At 38.6% G+C, this 18,156-nt stretch overlaps 1 protein-coding gene across 6 annotated transcripts in view; it reads left to right on the forward strand.

Moving 5' to 3' along the window:
• C2H2orf76 (chromosome 2 C2orf76 homolog) overlaps positions 1–18,156 on the forward strand; it is a 102,603-nt gene that overhangs the window by 3,801 nt on the left and 80,646 nt on the right. Inside the window, exon 3 of one of the 6 annotated variants that reach the window (XM_045203066.3) lies at positions 509–597. The exons of 4 other annotated variants lie outside the window; for them this stretch is intronic. The gene's annotated coding sequence lies outside the window, so the exon portion shown is untranslated. Of the gene's footprint in view, positions 1–508; positions 598–7,921; positions 7,990–18,156 lie in introns of all 6 variants that reach the window. One more of the 6 variants, XM_045203068.3, reaches the window with a different exon arrangement.

Consider the following 18,156-nt stretch of genomic DNA (forward strand, 5'->3'; position numbering starts at 1 on the left):
AGCAGTTTTCACTGCTCAGTGGCTTCACTTGCTGGGTCTCAATGTAAAGTCAGTCAGGCAAGGTACATTACCGGTAGTGAAAGCAGTTCTTGCCCAGTGGGTGTGAATAGTAATTTAATACTAGGTTTCTTGTTTTAAACTAAACCTCTCATTTCTAAAAGTAACCTATCATTAAAAAACGTACTACAGTTATAGCAAAGCTTTACTAGAAGGCAGGGGTTACAGTATTAACAAATGATGAATTCTATTCATTTGGTATTTATTTTCCAGTTTCTTGGAATGTGACTCCCAGGAAACCTAGGAGGGGACTAGAGTGTTATAAAGGGAGGGAGGTACTTGGGAAATGCTTCTGGGAAAGGAGTGGGGAGAGGGGGCAGATTTGGCAGTCTTGGTTTCATGAAACCTAAGGGAGGTAAAAGCTGAGGGGGTAGGATAAGACTGAAGCATAACTTTTCTCTCCTTTGTCCCTCCCTCCTCTTCTTTTTTGTGTCTTTTCCTTTTCTGATAGCATAACTATAGTGAGTGGAAGCCATAACTAGTCCCTCTGCTTTGCCATTCCCCTCTTCAGGTGTTCATATTCAGAGGAATTACAGCAAGGTGGGTGTAAGAGAAGAGTGAGCGTGTGTATGTGTGACACACATGTGTATGATCTCCGTTCCCCTCACCTGTTTCTGCCCAGACAAGATGATAGGGTGGTGGTTTGGCTGAGGTGAGACATAGAGACCAGGGCTTGGAAGCAGGAGGTTTTGTTGGGGAAGAGTTTTATACTGGCTGGGAGTACAGAAGAAAACACTTTCTTTAGAATTACTTAAACATAAATTTGTCATATACTGGTCAGGTGCTGCTTGTTTTATATGGAAATACTTATTATTTGGGGCAGGAATAGTGAAATATGTTATCTTGAATTTAGTACTGCAGTTCTTCTTTATCTTCATCAGAAAGTATAAGCTCTCTCTGAATCTACATTGTCTTTGCCTGTTTCCTTTGTTCCTAGGTACACATGACAGGCACTTGGTAAATGCTTTGGAATTAGTTTTTAGAGGTGAATTTCCTAGTGCCTGTCAACAAGAAAATTAGAAATATTAAAATCGTTTGACAAATGCTTTAGCTGATATTTCCCATGGAGACAAATGCCATTTAAAAAAATGTTATTTTGAGATAATGCCATAAAAAAACCCTAATTTTTATTTTGAGATAATTGTAGACTCGCATGCAGTTGTTAAATAACAGAGATTCTTTGTATCCTTTACCCATTTTCTCTCAATGGTAACATTTTACAAAACTCTAATGCCTACCAGCATCAGTACTTTGACTTTGGTATATTTAAGATACAAAACATTTTCATCAGTGATTCCTGATACTACTCTGTGATTGCCACAACCACTTCCCTCCTGCCTTTACCCCTCCTTAGCTCTTTTTTTTTTATCCTCACTTGAGGGTATGTTCATTGATTTATTGATTTTCAAGAGTGATGTAGGGAGAGAGAGAAAAACATCCATCAGTTGCCTCCCATATGTACCCCAACAGAAGGTCAAACCCACAACCTAGGTATGTGCCCTGACAAGGGATCGAATCCACAGCCTTTTGTTGTACGGGATGACGCTCCAACCAATTTAGCCACCTGGCCAGGGCCCTCTTTAGCTCTTCGTAACCAGGAATTAGTTCTCTCTATCTATAATTTTGTCATTTCAACAATGTTATGTGAGTGAGATGGTTGTTTGCAACCTTTGGGATTCACTTTTTCACTCAGCACAAATCTCTGATGATTTGTCCAGGTTGTTGTATATACCAGTAGTTTGTTCATTTTTATCGCCGAGTAGTAGTATACCATCATATTATGAACTAGTTTGTTTATCATTTACCTGTTGAAGGACATCCATATTGTTTTCACTTTTTGGCTATTACCAGTAAAGCTGCTGCTAGTCACTTATGTAAAGATTTTAATGTATACATACATTTTTAAAGATTTAATCTGCATTATACTTTTTTGTATCCATTTAGTCCCCTTGTACCCCACTCCCCCCAGTAGTCACCACACTATTGTTCATGTCCATGAGTCCTTTTTCCTTTGTACTCTATCCCTCCACCCCCTACCGTACCCCTGCCCCTAGCTGTCATCCTGCTCTCCATCTATGAGTCTGTCCCCATTTTCCCTGTTAGTTCAGTTTGTTCATTAGGTTCCTCGTATGAGTGAAATCATATGGTATTTGTCTCTCTGACTGGCTTATTTCACTCAGCATAATGTTCTCCAGCTCAATCCATATTGTCACAAAGGGTGAAATTTTCTCCTTTTTAGTGGCCGAGTAGTAAATGTCCATTGTGTAAATGTCCTTTGGTTGCTTCCACATCTTGGTGATTGTAAATAACACTGCTATGAACATAGGGGTGCTTATGTTCTTTGGAATTAGTGTTCTGGGTTTCTTTGGATATATTCCCAAAGTGTGATTACTGAGTGATGCGGATCCTGGCCAGCAGGATCCTATGTCATGGCAGCAATAGACAAATACACACGGACTACAGAAATCCTGTGGAGAAAAAGGGACTACGCGGCCACTCTCACAAGAGGAGAGCGCCATGACTCTTCCCTTGACACGCTTTTATTGCTTTTCTGGGCACATTACATTGAGGATGATCCTCATTTACTATGCACAGGATCAGTTAGATGGTGACAGAAAACAAAGGTGAGGTTGTTGCTAATTACATAAAAGAGGAAGGATATTTGCAAATGTAAAGGGAAAAGTGGTTAAGCTGGTTACACTGATCCTTGGAAGGTTCAGCATAGATTTTAGGAAGTTACTTTAAAGATATGCAGTAAACGTTTGCTGCCTCAATTCAGGGTGAGGGAGTTTTTAGCAAAAAACAAGTCTTAAAGTGGCCTAGGTACAATGAGGGCCTGATTCCCCACAGGAGAACCTATCCGTGCGTGTGGTCCTGTGTGCTGGACCTCGCTTCCCACTGGCCTTTCTGAGTGGGAGCTGGGCCCCCGCCACAAAGAACGGTCTCCTATAGCTGAGTCAAAAGGCAGATCCATTTTTAATTTTTTGGGGTATCTCTGTACAGTTTTCCACAGTGGCTGCTCTAGTTTGCATTCCCACAAACAGTGCAGAAGGGTTCCTCTTTCTCCATATCCTCACCAGCATTTGTGTTGTTGGTTGATTTATTGATGATAGCCATTCTCATGGGTGTGATATGATATCTCATGGTGGTTTTAACTAGCATTTGTTTGATGATTAGTGATGTTGAGCATTTTTTCATATGTCTATTGGCCATCCATTTTGTCCTCTTTGGAGAAATGTCTGTTCAGGTCTTTTGCCTGTTTTTTAATTGGGTGGTTTGGTTTTTTCGAGTTGAATTTTATAAGTTCTTTATAAATTTTGTATATTAACCCTTACCAGATGTATTGGCAAATATGTTCTCCCATTCTGTGGGTTATCTTTTTATTTTGTTAAATTATTTCCTTTACTGTGCAAAAACTTTTTAGTTTGATGTAGTCCCATTTGTTAATTTTTTGTTTTGTTTCCCTTGCCTGGGGAGATATATCTGATAAAATAATGCTATGAGCAATGTCCGAGATTTTGCTTCTAAGAAAAAGCAAACATGTTTTGCTTCTTCTAAGAAAATGATGTTTTCTATGATTTTTATGGTTTCAGGTATAACATTTAAGTCTTTGGTCCATTTTGAGTTTATTCTTGTATGATGTCAGGAGGTGGTCTAGTTTCATTTTTCTGCACATATCTGTCCAATTTTTCCAACACCATTTATTGATAAACTATCTTTAGCCCATTGTATGTGCTTGCTTCCTCTGTCAAGTATTAATTGACTCTAAAGCTGTGAGTTTATTTCTGGGCTTTCTATTCTGTTCCATTGATCTATGTGTCTATTTCTATGCCAGTAACATGCTGTTTTGATTACTATATTAGGTAGCACGATTCCTCCAACTTTGTTCTTTCTCAGGATTGCTGTTGCTGTGAGGGGCCTTTTGTGGTTCCATGTAAATTTTTGAAATATTTGTTCTAGTTCTGTGAAATAATCATTGGAATCTTAATAGGAATTGCATTGAGTCTATAGATTGCTTTGGGTAGCATGGACATTTTAATGATGTTAATTCTTCCTATCCATGAGCATGATATGTCCTCCTACTTATTTCTGTCTTCTGTTTCTTTCTTCAGTGTCTTATAATTTTCCAAGTACAGGTCTTTTACATCTTTGGTTAGGTTTTTTCCTAGGTATTTTATTCTTTTTGTAGCAATTGTGAATGGGTTTGTTTTCTAAATTTCCCTTTCTGTTAATTCATTATTGGCATATAAAAATGCAACTAATTTCTGGATGTTAATTGTGTTTCCTGCTACTTTGCTGAATTCATTTATCAGTTCTAGTAGTTTCTTAGTGAAATCTTTGGGGTTTTCTGTGTACAGTATCATGTCATCTGCAAATAATGGCAGTTTTACTTCTTCCTTTCCAATTTTGATGCTTTTTATTTCTTATTCTTGTCTGATTGATGTGGCTAGGACTTCCAGTACTATGTTGAGTAAGGGAGATGAAAGTGGACATCCCTGTCTTGTTCCTAATCTTGAGGGGAATGCTAGTAGTTTTTGCCTGTTGAGTAGGATGCTAGCAGTGGGTTTGTCATATATGGCCTTTATTATGTTTAGGTATGTTCCCTCTAATCCTACTTTGTTGAGAATTTTTATCATAAATGGGTGCTGGGTTTTATCAAATGCTTTTTTATCAAATGCCTGTATTGATATGAGCAGGTGGTTTTTATCCTTCATTTTGTTTATGTGGTGAATCATATTTATTGTTTGTGCATATTGTACCAACCTTGCTTGCATTCCTGGAGTAAATCCCACTGATCATGGTGTATGATCTTTTTGATGTATTGCTATATTTGGTTTGGTAATATTTTGTTGAGAATTTTAGTGACTATGATCATCAGAGATATTGGCCTATATTTTCACTCTTTGTAGTTTCTTTATCTGGTTTTGGAGTTAGGATAATGCTGGCCTTGTAAAATGAGTGTGAGAGGCTTATCTCCTTTTGAATTTTATGAAATAGTTTGAGAAAGAGAGATATTAGTTTTTCTCAAAATGTATGGTAAAATTCACCCGTGAGGTGTTCTGGTTCAGGGTTTTGGTTTGTTGAGGGTTTTTTGATTACTGCTTCAAATTCACTAGGTGCAATCTGTCTATGCAGATTCTCTGATTCTTCCTGATTTAGTTTTGGAAGATTGTATGTTTCTAGGAATTATTCCATTTCATCCAGGTTGTCTAGTTTGTTTTTATATAGTTGCTCATAATATTTTCTTACGATGCTTTGTATTTCTTTGGTGTTGGTTGTTTCTTCTCCTCTTTTATTTCTGATTTTATTTATTTGGGTCCTTTCTCTTTTTTTCTTGATGAGTTTGATTAAAGGTTTGTCAATCTTGTTAATCTTTTCAAAGAACTGGCTCTTGGATTCCTTGATCTTCTGTATCATTTTTCAGACTATTTCATTTATTTCTGCTCTGATCATTATTGTTTACTTCTACTCACTTTGGGCTTTGTTATTCTTTTTCAAGTTCCTTTAAGTGTGAAGTTAGATTGCTTATTTGAGCTTTTTCTTTCTTTCTTTCTTTTTTTTTTTTTTTTTTTTTTGAGATAGCCTGTAATGCTATGAATTTCTCTCTTAGGATTGCTTTCCCAGAGTTCCACAGAGTTTGGATTGTTATGTCCTCATTTTCATTTGTTTCAAGGTATCTTTTGATTTCTTCTTTGATGTCGTCAATCCATTCATTGTTCAATAACATGTTATTTAGCTTGCACGTCTTTGCATGTTTTTCATTGTTCTTCTTGGGATTGATTTCTAGTTTCATAGCCTTTTTGGCAGAGAAGATGCTTGATATGATTTCAGGCTTCTTAAATTTATTGAGACTTGTTTTGTGTCCTAACATGTAGTCTATCTATAAGATGTTCCACGTGCACTTGAAAAGTATGTATATTCTGCTGCTTTGGGATGAAGTGCCCTGATGATATCAATTAAATTCATTTGATCTAGTGTTTTTTTTTTAAGGCTGCTGTCTCCTTGTTGATTTCTGTCTGGAAGAGCTATCTACTGAAGTCAATGGGGTATTAAAATCCCTGACTATGACTATATTTCTGTTTATCCCTCCCTTTATGTCCATCATCATTTGCATCTCATATTTAGGTGCTATTTTGGGTTCATAAATGTTTACTAGGGTTATATCCTCTTGTTTGATTGTTCCCTTTATCATTATGTCGTGTCCTTCTTTGTCTCTTACTGCTATCCCAGATTTTTTTTCCCATTCCATTTACCTGAAATATCTTTCTCCATCCCTTTACTTTTAGTCTGTGTGTATCTTTTGATCTGAGATGGTTCTCTTGGAGGCCGTGTATATATGGGTCTTGTTTTCTTACCCATTCAGCTACCCTATGTATTTTGGTTGTAACATTTAAGCCATTTACATTTAAAGTGATTATTGATAGATATGTATTTAGTGCCATTTTGTTGTTAGACTATTTTCCTGTTTCTTTTCTCTCTCTCTTCCTCCCCCTCCCCCTCCTCTGCTTTCTCCTTTTTTCTTCTTCTTCAAGCAAGCCCTTTAACATTTGTTGCAGTACTGATTTGGTGTTAAAAAACTCCATTAGCTTTTTCTTGTTTGGGAAGCCCTTTATTTCTCCATTTCTCCTTCAATTTTCAATGATAGCCTTGCTGGGCAAGGTAGCCTTGGTTGTAGGTCCTTGCTTTTCATCACCTTGAATATTTCATGCCTCTCCCTTCTGGCCTGAAATGTTGCTGTTGTGAAATTAGATGACAGTCCAATTGCTGCTGCCTTGTAGATAACTACTTGCTTTTCTCTTATGGCTTTAGGATTTTCTCCTTGTCTTTAAGCCTTGTCATTTTAATTGTGGTGTGTCTCCGTGTAAGCCTCTTTGGGTCCAACTTGTATGGGACTCTCTGAGTTTCCTGGACTTGTGTGTCTTCTTCTTTCACCAGATTAGGAAGTTTTTGGTCACTGTTTCTTCAAATAGGTTCTTTTTTTGAGGTTTTTTTATTGTTTATTTTTAGAGAGAGGGGAAGGGAGGGAGAGAAACATCAATGTGTGGTTGCCTCTCATGCATCCCCTACTGGCGACCTGGCCCACAACCCAGGCATGTGCCCTGACCAGGAATTGAACCGACGACCCTTTAGTTCCCAGGCTGGCACTCAATCCACTGAGCCACACCAGCCATGGCTGAAATAGGTTCTGATCCCTTGTTTACTCTCATCTCCTGGTATTCCCATGATGTGGATGTTGTTAAGCTTCATGTTTTCCAAAATAGTTCTTAAGCTCTCCTCATTTTTTAAAATTCTTTTTTCTTTTTGCTGCTCTGCCTGGGTGTTTTTTTTTTTTTCTATCTTGTCTTCCAAATCACTGATTCAGCCCTCTGCTTCATCTAACCTACTCTTTATTCCTTCCAGTGTATTACTTATTTTAGATATTGCTTTCTTTATTTCTGACTGGTCCTTTTTTATGGTTTCTATGTCTTTTTTCATGATATTAAGTATCCCTACAATTATTACTGTAAATGCTGTATCTGATAAATTGCTTGCCTCCATTTCATCTAGTTCTTTTTCTGGAGCATTCCCTTGTTCTTGTTCTTTCATGTGGTATCTGTTTCTTTGTCTTCCCTTTTTGGCTGCCTCTGTATTTTCTGCCTTAGTTTGTTAAACTAATCAATGATATAGCCTTAAGCTGTAATCAGCAGCCCAGTTTAAGCACCACTGGGTGGGGCAGAGTAATTCCTTTGGGTGGGGCGCTTGCTTCTCTTCAGGCTGATGCCACTTGGAGAGGAGCCCTCTGCTTGAGAAAGATGGATTCTATATTATGGGTAATGACTCAGCACAGGGTTCTTTTTGGCTATTCCGTCATTTCTCTCTCCAGAGACATCAACCCCAGATTCTCCTCAAGCATCTCTAGTCCACTCTGCCCTCCTTCTGCTGGAGCCCAGGGTAAGTGGTTACAAATTAAATTTTGTGTGTTGACTCTTTTTAAGAGGCTCTTAGCATCTCCAGCAGACTCTCCCTGGGAGACAGAAACCCTGCTGCTTTTCACAACTAGGTGTTATCTGGGTTCCTTTCTGGCTCTGGTGTTGTAGGCTGGGGGTCCCAAATTGGGGTTTAGACCCCACACTACTCCGGGGGAACACTCTTGCTGCTGAAATATCCCTCCAGAACTTCAGCTGTTGACCGCGGAAGCCCAGCCAACCCTCATCTGCCTCCTCTGCACTCCCTACCGGTCTCATGGAGAATGGTTTCTTATGTCTGTCCTTGGTTATAAGGCTTCTCTCCAGCTATTGTTTAGTTGCTTATTCAAGATGCTTTCTCTACAATTTAATTGTAATTCCATATTGGTTGTGGGAGGAGGTTAGTGTAGTTTTCACTTACCCCTCCGCCTTCCTGGATCTCTCATGAATATACATTTTCATTTTTCTGGGATAAATAACCAAGAGTGCAGTTCTGGGCCACATGGCTATGTTTGGTTTTGTAAGAAACTGTCATTGTGGCTGTACCATTTTATATTCTTTTTAGCAGTGAATGAGAGATCCAGTTTCTCCACATCCTCACCAGCATTTGGTATTATCACTGTTTTTTACTTTAAGCATTTTGACAGATGTGAGGTACTATGTTATGGTTTAATTTCCATTTCCTAATGGCTAATGGTGTTGAACATCCTTTCGTGTGCTTTTTTGCCATCTGTAGATGTCTCTGTGCAGTGTCTCTCTGTGTCTCTGCAGATGATTTGTTTTTTTAATGTTGAGTTTTAAGATTTCTTTATATATTCTAGATACTAGTCCTTTGTTGGATATGTGGTTTGCAAATATTTTCTCCCAGTTTTTAGTTTGTCTTTTCATTCTCTTAACACTTTCACAGAGCATCAGTTTTTAGCTTTCATGAAGTTCTCCTTATCAGCTTTTCCTTTATGGATTATACTTTTGGTGTCAGATGAATAACTCTTTGCCTTGTCTTGATCATGAAAATCATGAAGATTTTCTCCTTTTCTCTCTCTCTCTTTTTTTGGTAAAAGTTTTACAGTTTTGTGGCTTATAATTAACATAATCTATTTTGAGTTAATTTGTGCATAAGTTGTAAGATTTAGGTTGAGGCTCTTTTTCATTGTGCTGGATGTCAAATTACTCAGCACCCATTTGTTGCAAAGTTATCTGTTGAACATATTTATGTGGTCTTTCTCTGGGTTCTCTCTTTTTTATTGGTCTATGCATCTATTCCTCCACTGATACTACACAGTCCTGATTACTGTAGTTATATTATGTCTTGAAATTGTGTAAATTGATTTCTCCTACTTTATTTTTCTTTTTCACAATTATTTTAGCTATTCTAGTTTCTTCACATTTCCGTATAAATTTTAGAATAATCTTGTCTATGCCTACAAAAGATCTTGCTGTGATTTTGATAGGGATTGCGGTAAGTTTGTATATCGATTTGGGGAAAATTGGTATTTTTTTACTATATTGAGTCTTCCAATTTATGTGCACAGTATATTTCTCCATTTATTTTGATCTTTCATTTTTTTCTTCTGCTTATAGTTTTCAGCCTGTAAGTCCTGTGCATTTACACCTAAATAAATATTTAAGTGATTGCAAATGGTATTGTATTTTTAATTGTGTCCATGTGTTCATTGTTAGGATATAGAAGTAAACTGGTTTTTGTGTGTATTTATATGTTCTATAATTTTGCTGAACTCACCTACTCCAGAAGATCTTTTTTTGGTAGATTCCTTGGGATTTTCTGTGTAGATAATGATCTGTAAATAGATACAGTTTTCTTTCTGATTTTGTGTGCCTTTATTTCCTTTTCTTGCCTTATTGCACTGGCTAGACCTTCCAGCACTTTGTTGAATAGAAGTGATGAGAGAGGCTATACTTGCCTTGTCCTGATCCTAGAAAGAAGGCATTCAGTCTTTCACCGTTAAGTAAAATGTTAGCTGTAGTTTTTTTTTTTTTTTTGTAATCCTCGCCTAAGGATATGTTTGTATTGATTTGAGAGAGCGAGAGAGACAAACACTGATGTGAGAGAGAAACATCAATCAATAGCCTTCTGTACATGTCCCAACTTGGGACTGAACCTGTAGCCTAGGTATATGCCCTGACTGGGAGTCAAACCCACAACCTTTTGGTGTGTGGGATGACACTCCAACCAACTGAGCCACCCAACTATAGGGGGTTTTTTTGTAGATATCCTTTAACAAGTTGAGGAAGTTCTCCTCTATTCCTATTTTTCTAAGAGTTCTTATTGTGAATGAATGTTGAAATTTATCAGATGCTTTTTTTGCATTGATTGATATGATTATGTGATTTTTCTTTTTTAGCCTATTAAAATGGTAGATTACATGGATTTCTTTTCAAATATGTGTATTAACTAGCCTTGTGTACCTGGAAAAAACCCACTTGGTCATAGTATATAATTCTTTGTATATATTGCTAAATTGTATGTGCTAATAATTTAAGGATGCTGATGTCTATATTCATAAGGGATGTTTGTACTTTTTTAATTTTAATTTTTTTTATTTACTGATTTTAGACAGAGGAGATGGGAGGGAGAGAGAAAGGGAGAGAAACATCGACGTCAGTGAGAAACATCAATTGGTTGCCTCTCACATGCATCTCAACTAGGGACTAGGCCCTCAATCCAGACATGTGCCCTGACCAGAAATAGAACCGATGACCTTTTGCTTTGTGTGATGATACCCAACCAACTGAGCCATGCCAGTCAGGACTGTAGTTATTGTATTTTTTTTTTGTAATGTCTGGTTTGTTATGGAAATACTACTTCATAAAATGAGACAGGAAATGTTTGCTTCTCTTTTTTCTGGAATAGATTGTTTAGAACTGATGTTAATTCTTTAAATGCTTTGTAAAATTCTTCACTGAAGCCTTCTGGGCCTGGAGATTTCTTTTTCTGGGAGTTTTAAAATTATGTATTCACTATTCTTAATAGTTATATAACTATACCTATTTTCTATCTCATAATTGGGTAATTGGTGGTAGTTTGTGTTTTTCAAGACATTGGTCCATTTTATCTAAGTTGTGAAATTGCATGCATAAATTTGTTCATAGCATTCCCTGTTATCCTCATGATATATGCAGAGTCTGTGATGACATCCTCTTTTATTTCTGATATTGGTCACTTCTGTTTTCTCTCTTTTGTACTTTGCCAGGCTTGTGCAAGATTGTTAATTTTTAATAATCTCTCCAGAGAGCAAGCCCTTTTTTCATTATTTTTTTCTCTGTTGTCGTTCTGTTAAATTTTATTGATTTCTGTTTTTATTATTTTTTCTTTTGCTTGCTTTGGGTTTTGTTGCTGGTTTGTTTTTTTTTTTTCTTTCCTAAGTTCTTTTTTTTTTTTTAATTTTTATTGTTATTCAATTACAGTTGTATGCCTTTTCTCCCCATCCCTCCACCCCACCCCAGCTGAACCCACCTCCCTCCCCCACCTCCACCCTCCCCCTTGGTTTTGTCCATGTGTCCTTTATAGTAGTTCCTGTAATCCCCTCTTCCCACTGTTCCCCCCACCCCCTCAGCTATTGTTAGATTGTTCTTAACTTCAATGTCTCTGGTTATATTTTGTTTCCTTTTTTCTTCTATTGATTATGTTCCAGTTAAAGGTGAGATCATATGGTATTTGTCCCTCACCGCCTGGCTTATTTCACTTAGCATAATGCTCTCCAGTTCCATCCATGCTGTTGCAAAGGGTATAAGCTCCTTCTTTCTCTCTGCTGCATAGAATTCCATTGTGTAAATATACCATAGTTTTTGGATCCACTCGTTTGCTGATGGGCACTTAGGTTGCTTCCAGTACTTGGCTATTGTAAATTGTGCTGCTATGAACATTGGGGAGCACAGGTTCTTTTGGATTGGTGTTTCAGGATTCTTAGGGTATAATCCCAGCAGCGGAATTGCTGGGTCAAAGGGCAGTTCCATTTTTAGTTTTCTGAGGAAATTCCATATTGTTTTCCACAGTGGCCTCACCAGTCTGCATTCCCACCAACAGTGCACTAGGGTTCCCTTTTCTCCGCATCCTCTCCAACATTTGTTTGTGGATTTGTTTATGTTGGCCACTCTGACTGGTGTGAGATGGTACCTCATTGTGGTTTTAATTTGCATCTCTCTGATGGCTAGTGATGCTGAGCATCTTTTCATATGTCTCTGGGCCCTCTGTATGTCTTCCTTGGAGAAGTGTCTGTTCAAGTCCTTTGCCCATTTTTTAATTGGGTTGTTTGTCTTCCTGGAGTGGAGTCGTGTGAGTTCTTTCTATATTTTGGAGATCAGGCCCTTGTCTGAGGTATCATTAGCAAATATGTTTTCCCATACTGTTGGTTCTCTTTGTAATTTGGTGCTGTTTTCTTTAGCCATGCAGAAGCTTTTTATTTTGATGAGGTCCCATTTGTTTATTCTTTCCTTTATGTCCCTTGCTTTAGGGGATGTGTCTGTGAGGATGTTGCTGCGTGGAATGTCTGAGATTTTCCTGCCAATGTTTTTCTCAAGGACTTTTATGGTGTTACAACTTATATTTAAGTCTTTTATCCATCTTGAGTTTATTTTCGTGTATGGCGTAAGTTGGTGATCAAGTTTCATTTTTTTGCACGTAGCTGTCCAGATCTCCCAACACCATCTGTTGAAGAGGCTGTTTTTGCTCCATTTTATGCTCCTGCCTCCTTTGTCAAATATTAATTGACCGTATAGACTTGAGTTTATTTCTGGGCTCTCTGTCCTGTTCCATTGGTCTATGTGCCTGTTTTTATGCCAGTACCAGGCTGTTTTGATTACCGTGGCCTTGTAATACAGTTTGATATCAGGTATTGTGATCCCTCCTGCTTTGTTCTTCTTTCTCAAAATTGCTGCAGCTATTCGGGGTCGTTTATGGTTCCATATGAATTTCTGAAATGTTTGTTCTATATCTGTGAAATATGTCATGGGTACTCTAATAAGGATTGCATTGAGTCTATAAATTGCTTTGGGTAGTATGGCCCTTTCCTAAGTTCTTGATGTGGGAACTTAGGTTATTGATTTGAGAGTTTTTGCTTATTTAATGTGCATTAATGTTACAGGCTTCTCTTTTAGTCCTTTGTGTCCTCCAAATTTCATGGTGTATTTTTATTTTCATTCGGGATTATATAACATTTTCTTGCCTAGTTTCCAAGTGTTTAGAGATTTTCCTAATATCTTTCTGTTTTTGATTTCTATTTTGATTCCATTGAGGTCAAAAGATACACTCTGTATAATTTCACTTCTTTAAGTTTGTTACATGTTTTTCTATGGTCCAGGATATGGTCTTATTGGTGTATATTTTGTGGGCACTTAAAAAGAATGTGTATTCTACTGTTGTTAATGGAATGTTCTATAAATGTAGATCAATCATCCTGTTGATTGATGATTTTAGTCTATATCCCTGTTGCTTTTCTCTCTAGTTATTCTACCAATTGCTGAGAAAGGGATGTTAAAATCTCTAACCATAATTATGGATTTACATATTTCCTCTCTCTGTTCTATCAATTTTTTTCTTCACATATTTAACAGCTTTGTTGTTTTTATACACATTAGGATTGCTGTATTTTGTTGGTGGATTGACCCTGTTGGTCCAAGATTTCTTCTTTTATTTTTTTGCTGTTTAGATATCTTTTATCCATTCTTTTAGGGTAGGTGTGCTGCTAACAAATTCTGTTAGTTTTTCTTTATCTGAAAATGCTTTGATTTTCTCCTCATTTCTGAAGAACATTTTCACTGGATATAGTATACGGGTTGATGGTTCTTTTCTTTCAACACTTGAAAAATATTCTGCCACTTTCTTTGACTTCCATGATTTATGATGAAAAACCCACTGTTGTTTGAATTTGTTATTTCCCTCTAGGTAATGTGTATTTTCTTGCTGCTTTCAACATTTTTTTTTCTTTTAACATTCAAAAGTTTGATTATGATATGTTTTGGAGTAGATTTCTTTAGGTTTGCTCTGTTTGGGGTTCACTTAACTTCTTGAGTCTGTCGAATTATATCCTTTGCCAGGTTTGGAAAATTTTTAGCGATTACTTTTTTAACCCTGCCCTTTTTGGACTATTATAGTCTCACAGGCTCTAAGGCTCTGTTCATTTTTTTTAAGTCTATTTTTTTTCTGCTGTTCAGGTTGGGTAATTTCTGTTGTTTTATCTTCCAGTTTACCAATTCTTCCATGTGTTCCCTCCATTCACCGAGTTTTTAAATTTTAGATATTGTGTTTCTTAGTTCTGAAATTTCCATTTGGAAATTTTATAACTTCCATTTCTTCTTTTTAACTGCCATCTTCTTTATAACTTCCATTTCTTTTTTTTCTTTTTCAAAGATTTTATTTACTTATAGAGAGAGAGGGGAAGGGAGAGAGAAAGAGAGGGAGAGAAACGTCAATGTGTGGTTGCCTCTTGTGTGCTCCCATGGGGACCCAGTGGCATGTGCCCTGACTGGGAATTGAACTGGAGACCTATAGCTTCCATTTCTTTTGTGAGGCCTTTTAATTTTTCATTTGTTTGACGTATATTTATAATTGTTCATTGATTCATATGGTGTTGGAGTAAAAACCTTTGTCATATTGTTCTAACATTCTGTCATCTTGGTGTTGGCATCACTTGATTGCCTTTTTCATTCACGTTGAGTTCTTTCTGGTTCTTGATATGCTGAGTGATTTTCAGTTAATGTGGACATTTTGGGAGTTATATTCTGAGACTTTGGATCTTATCTAACACCTCTGTTTTAGTGACTTTTTTCTGACACTTCTCTGACAGAGAGTTGGTACTGCTTACTTGTTCCTATAGGTGAGACCAGAAGTTCAGGTTCTTGATTTCATCCTGTTGACGCCTGAGGTGGGGTGGGGTTTTCACTTCCCAGTAGGCCTCCACAGGATAAGCTTCTGTTTGGGAGGGGTAAGAGTATCTCATTACTGCTCCCCACCTGTCTTTCACAGACACTGGGGTGGAGATAGGCATGGCCTAATTATGGATGGGTGGTTGTGAAAGTTCTGACTCACTGCCAGTCCTCCTGATGCTACTGTATCTCAACCAAAACTTGCAAGAGAAATTGAAATAGAGAAGTTTATTATTCACAGGTTCTGGAGGAGATACCTGGTACTCCTTGTGGGGCCACATGGGGTGGTCAAGGCAGGATGCAGGCAGAGAGAATGGCAGGACCTGGGGTATGTGCTTTTATTAGGGTCTGTGCTTTGCTTTGGGGTTCTCAGGCTAAGGCTTGATTGGTCAGTTCAAACCAAAAGTTCAGGGTTCTGGTAAGTCCCATGGAGGTCTTATCTAAGGGATGCACAAGGGAAGGCTGTGGGAGGGGAAACTGTTGATCACAAAGGTTGTTAGGGAAATCATATAGGAACTTGTATCTGCTGGTGACTCTGCTGGCTGCTATCTAGGGTATGTACTTGTATGAGGGGGGCAAGTGTCATTTAAGGTCACTGTAGGTCACTTGGCCAAGCAAAATGGATGTCCAGGTACATCCATACATCCAAAAGCAATACAATAGAGTAACTTAGCTAAACTCTTGACATCACTGTGGAAGGGGAGGGATCTTGCTTTTACTTTCTGTGGAGGTGGAAGGGTAAGCTCCCGGGTGGTCTCCACTGACACTGGTATTCCAGAGTCAGGCTCATTATTGCCCAGCTCCCTACTCTGCCATCTCTAACATCACCCTGAGGGTAGGTGAGTTGAGGGATCTCCTTATTAAAGTCAGGGAAGGAATCTAGGCTCTAGCTTCATGTTTGCTACTATGGATGGGGTTGCAGTTTTTTTCTGTGATTTCCTCACTGGAGTAGAGTGCTTATTGTCTAAAAGTTTTCTGTCTTGCTAGGCTGCCCCTTTCCTGGTTTTGTGGCTAGGAAGAACAGGCTTTTGTTTAGGGTTTTTTTGCACCTCTTGGTGTTTACTGGTTGCCAACATCTTCAGCTCCGTGTCTGAGATATATGAAAATCCAGGGACCTCGCCATTGTGTCTTTTCCTGGGTTTTGAGGTCCCCAGATGTCTGATACCTTCTCTCTACCTTTCACATACTCTTATGTTTGTTTTATATAGAAGTCTAGGACTTTTAGTTTACTTCTCAGGAAATATATTAAAACTGCCATTCACGTCCTCACGCCCTTCCCTCCCCCTGTAAGAATGCCTCTCACTTCTATATATGTCTTTCCAATTTGGCATTTGTGTTAGTTTCCTAGGGTTGCTGTAATAAAGTACCACAAACTTAGTAGCTCAAAACAAGAGAAATTTATTGTCTTATAGTTCCAGAAGCTAGAAGTCCAAAATCAGGGTGTCAGAGTTGATTTCTTCTGAGGGCTGTGAGGGGGTGCTCTGTTCCCAGCCTCTCTCCTAGCTGCTGGTGGCCCGAGGCATTCCTTGGCTTGTAGATGCATCACTTCAGTCTTCCATCTTCACATGATGTTTTCCCTGGGTGTCTGCCTTCACACGGCCATCTTCCAAGAACAGCAGTCATACTGGATTTGGGGCCCATGCTAACCCAGTGTGACCTCGCCTGAACTGATTATACCTTCAACAACCGTATTTCTAAATGAGGCTCCATTCTGAGGTACTGGTCGGAGATTAGGGACTTCAACATATCTTTGGTGGTGGGGTGGGAGGCATCTTCAACCTATAGCAGCATTCTTTTAAAAACCAGAGGTAAGCAAATGGTTATTAAAACACAGTCCTTCCCCTCATGCATTACTGCAAGGGAGTGGTAAATGGGACTCAGTCAGTCAGGAAAGGTCCTCCCGAGGAGGTGACATTTACATTGAGAACAGGAGGACCCAGCTTTAGAAAAATCGAGGATATTTCCAGCATTGAAAGAACTGCAAGAGGACCAGTGTAACTGCTAGGTGGTGACTTAGGGGGAGACAGAGTCTGGGACCAAATCATGCAGAGACTTACTGGCCATGATAAGGAGGTTGCACTTTACTCTAGGGACCATGGGGAGCCTTTGAAGAATTTTAAGCAGGGGAGAGATACTTCGACTTACATTTTTAGAAGACCACTCTTGCTGGTATGTGCCACATGGATTGAACGGGCCAGACTGGTAATGGTAAAACCAATTAATCGGGAACCTTTCCATTATTCTGAGAACAAGACAGAGAATAGAGTGGCAGTAATAAAGATGGGGTGCAATGGGAAATTCAAGATACATTTTGGAGAAAGCTGCTAAGATTTGCTGGTGGATTAGCTAGAGAGTAAGGCACAGGTGGCAAATACAAGGCCCATGGGGCGAATCTGGCCCTCCATTTTGTTTTATCCAGCCAGGCACCTTGTTTCTACCCGAAGGCAGCACCCATCTCCTTGCCCCTAGTTAAGGAGTAGTTACGTTTATACAGTCCTAAAATTACATTCAGCCCTTTGAAGACAACCGTGAGGCTGATGTGGCGCCCGGTGAAAATGAGTTTGACACCCTGGAGTAAGGGAAAGGTGAGTCCTTTGCTCATTGCTTGAGTAACTCAGTAGATGGTTGTATAATTACTGAGATTGGGGAATCTGGGTTGGGGACTGAGAGCAGATGTATACGGCCAAGTGCAGTTTGGTATATGTTAAATACCTGGTGAAATTTAAATAGAGAATCAAGTAGCCAACTTAATGCATGAGTTTTGAACAGAGGGCTAGAAATGTATTTTAGAGAGTGGTCAGCAGTCAGTATACAGATGGCAATGAAAACCATGGTGGAGAGGAGATGGAAGTGTTCCTCTGAGGGGACTGTGTAGGGAGAGAAGAGGATGAGTATAGTACTGAACTGGAGGAGCACTAACATAGAAAAAGCCTAGAAAAAGAGCAAGGCAGTAAGAGACAGGTGGAGAGTGTGGTGTCACAGAGCCACAGAAGCATGAGCAAGTTGTTCAACTATGTCTAGTGCTTCTGGGGAGTTGAGTGAGGTCATCTTTCATTGACATCAAAGTATACGAAGACGAGGACAGAAACTTGTTCGGTGGATTTGACCTCATGTTGTTTCGACTGAGGTCTGGGTGCAAAGTTTCATCTAAAATGGACTGAAAAGAGAACAACAGGAGGTAAGAACTGGATCAGGCATGTGTAGACAGCTCTGTCTTTATTATTCTAGAAGGTCAGCATACTGGCCCACTGCTGGGGGAGGCACTGTCATG

Source organism: Desmodus rotundus, chromosome 2 (assembly GCF_022682495.2).
Source record: "Desmodus rotundus isolate HL8 chromosome 2, HLdesRot8A.1, whole genome shotgun sequence".
In the NCBI taxonomy this organism is placed as follows: Eukaryota; Metazoa; Chordata; class Mammalia; order Chiroptera; family Phyllostomidae; genus Desmodus; species Desmodus rotundus.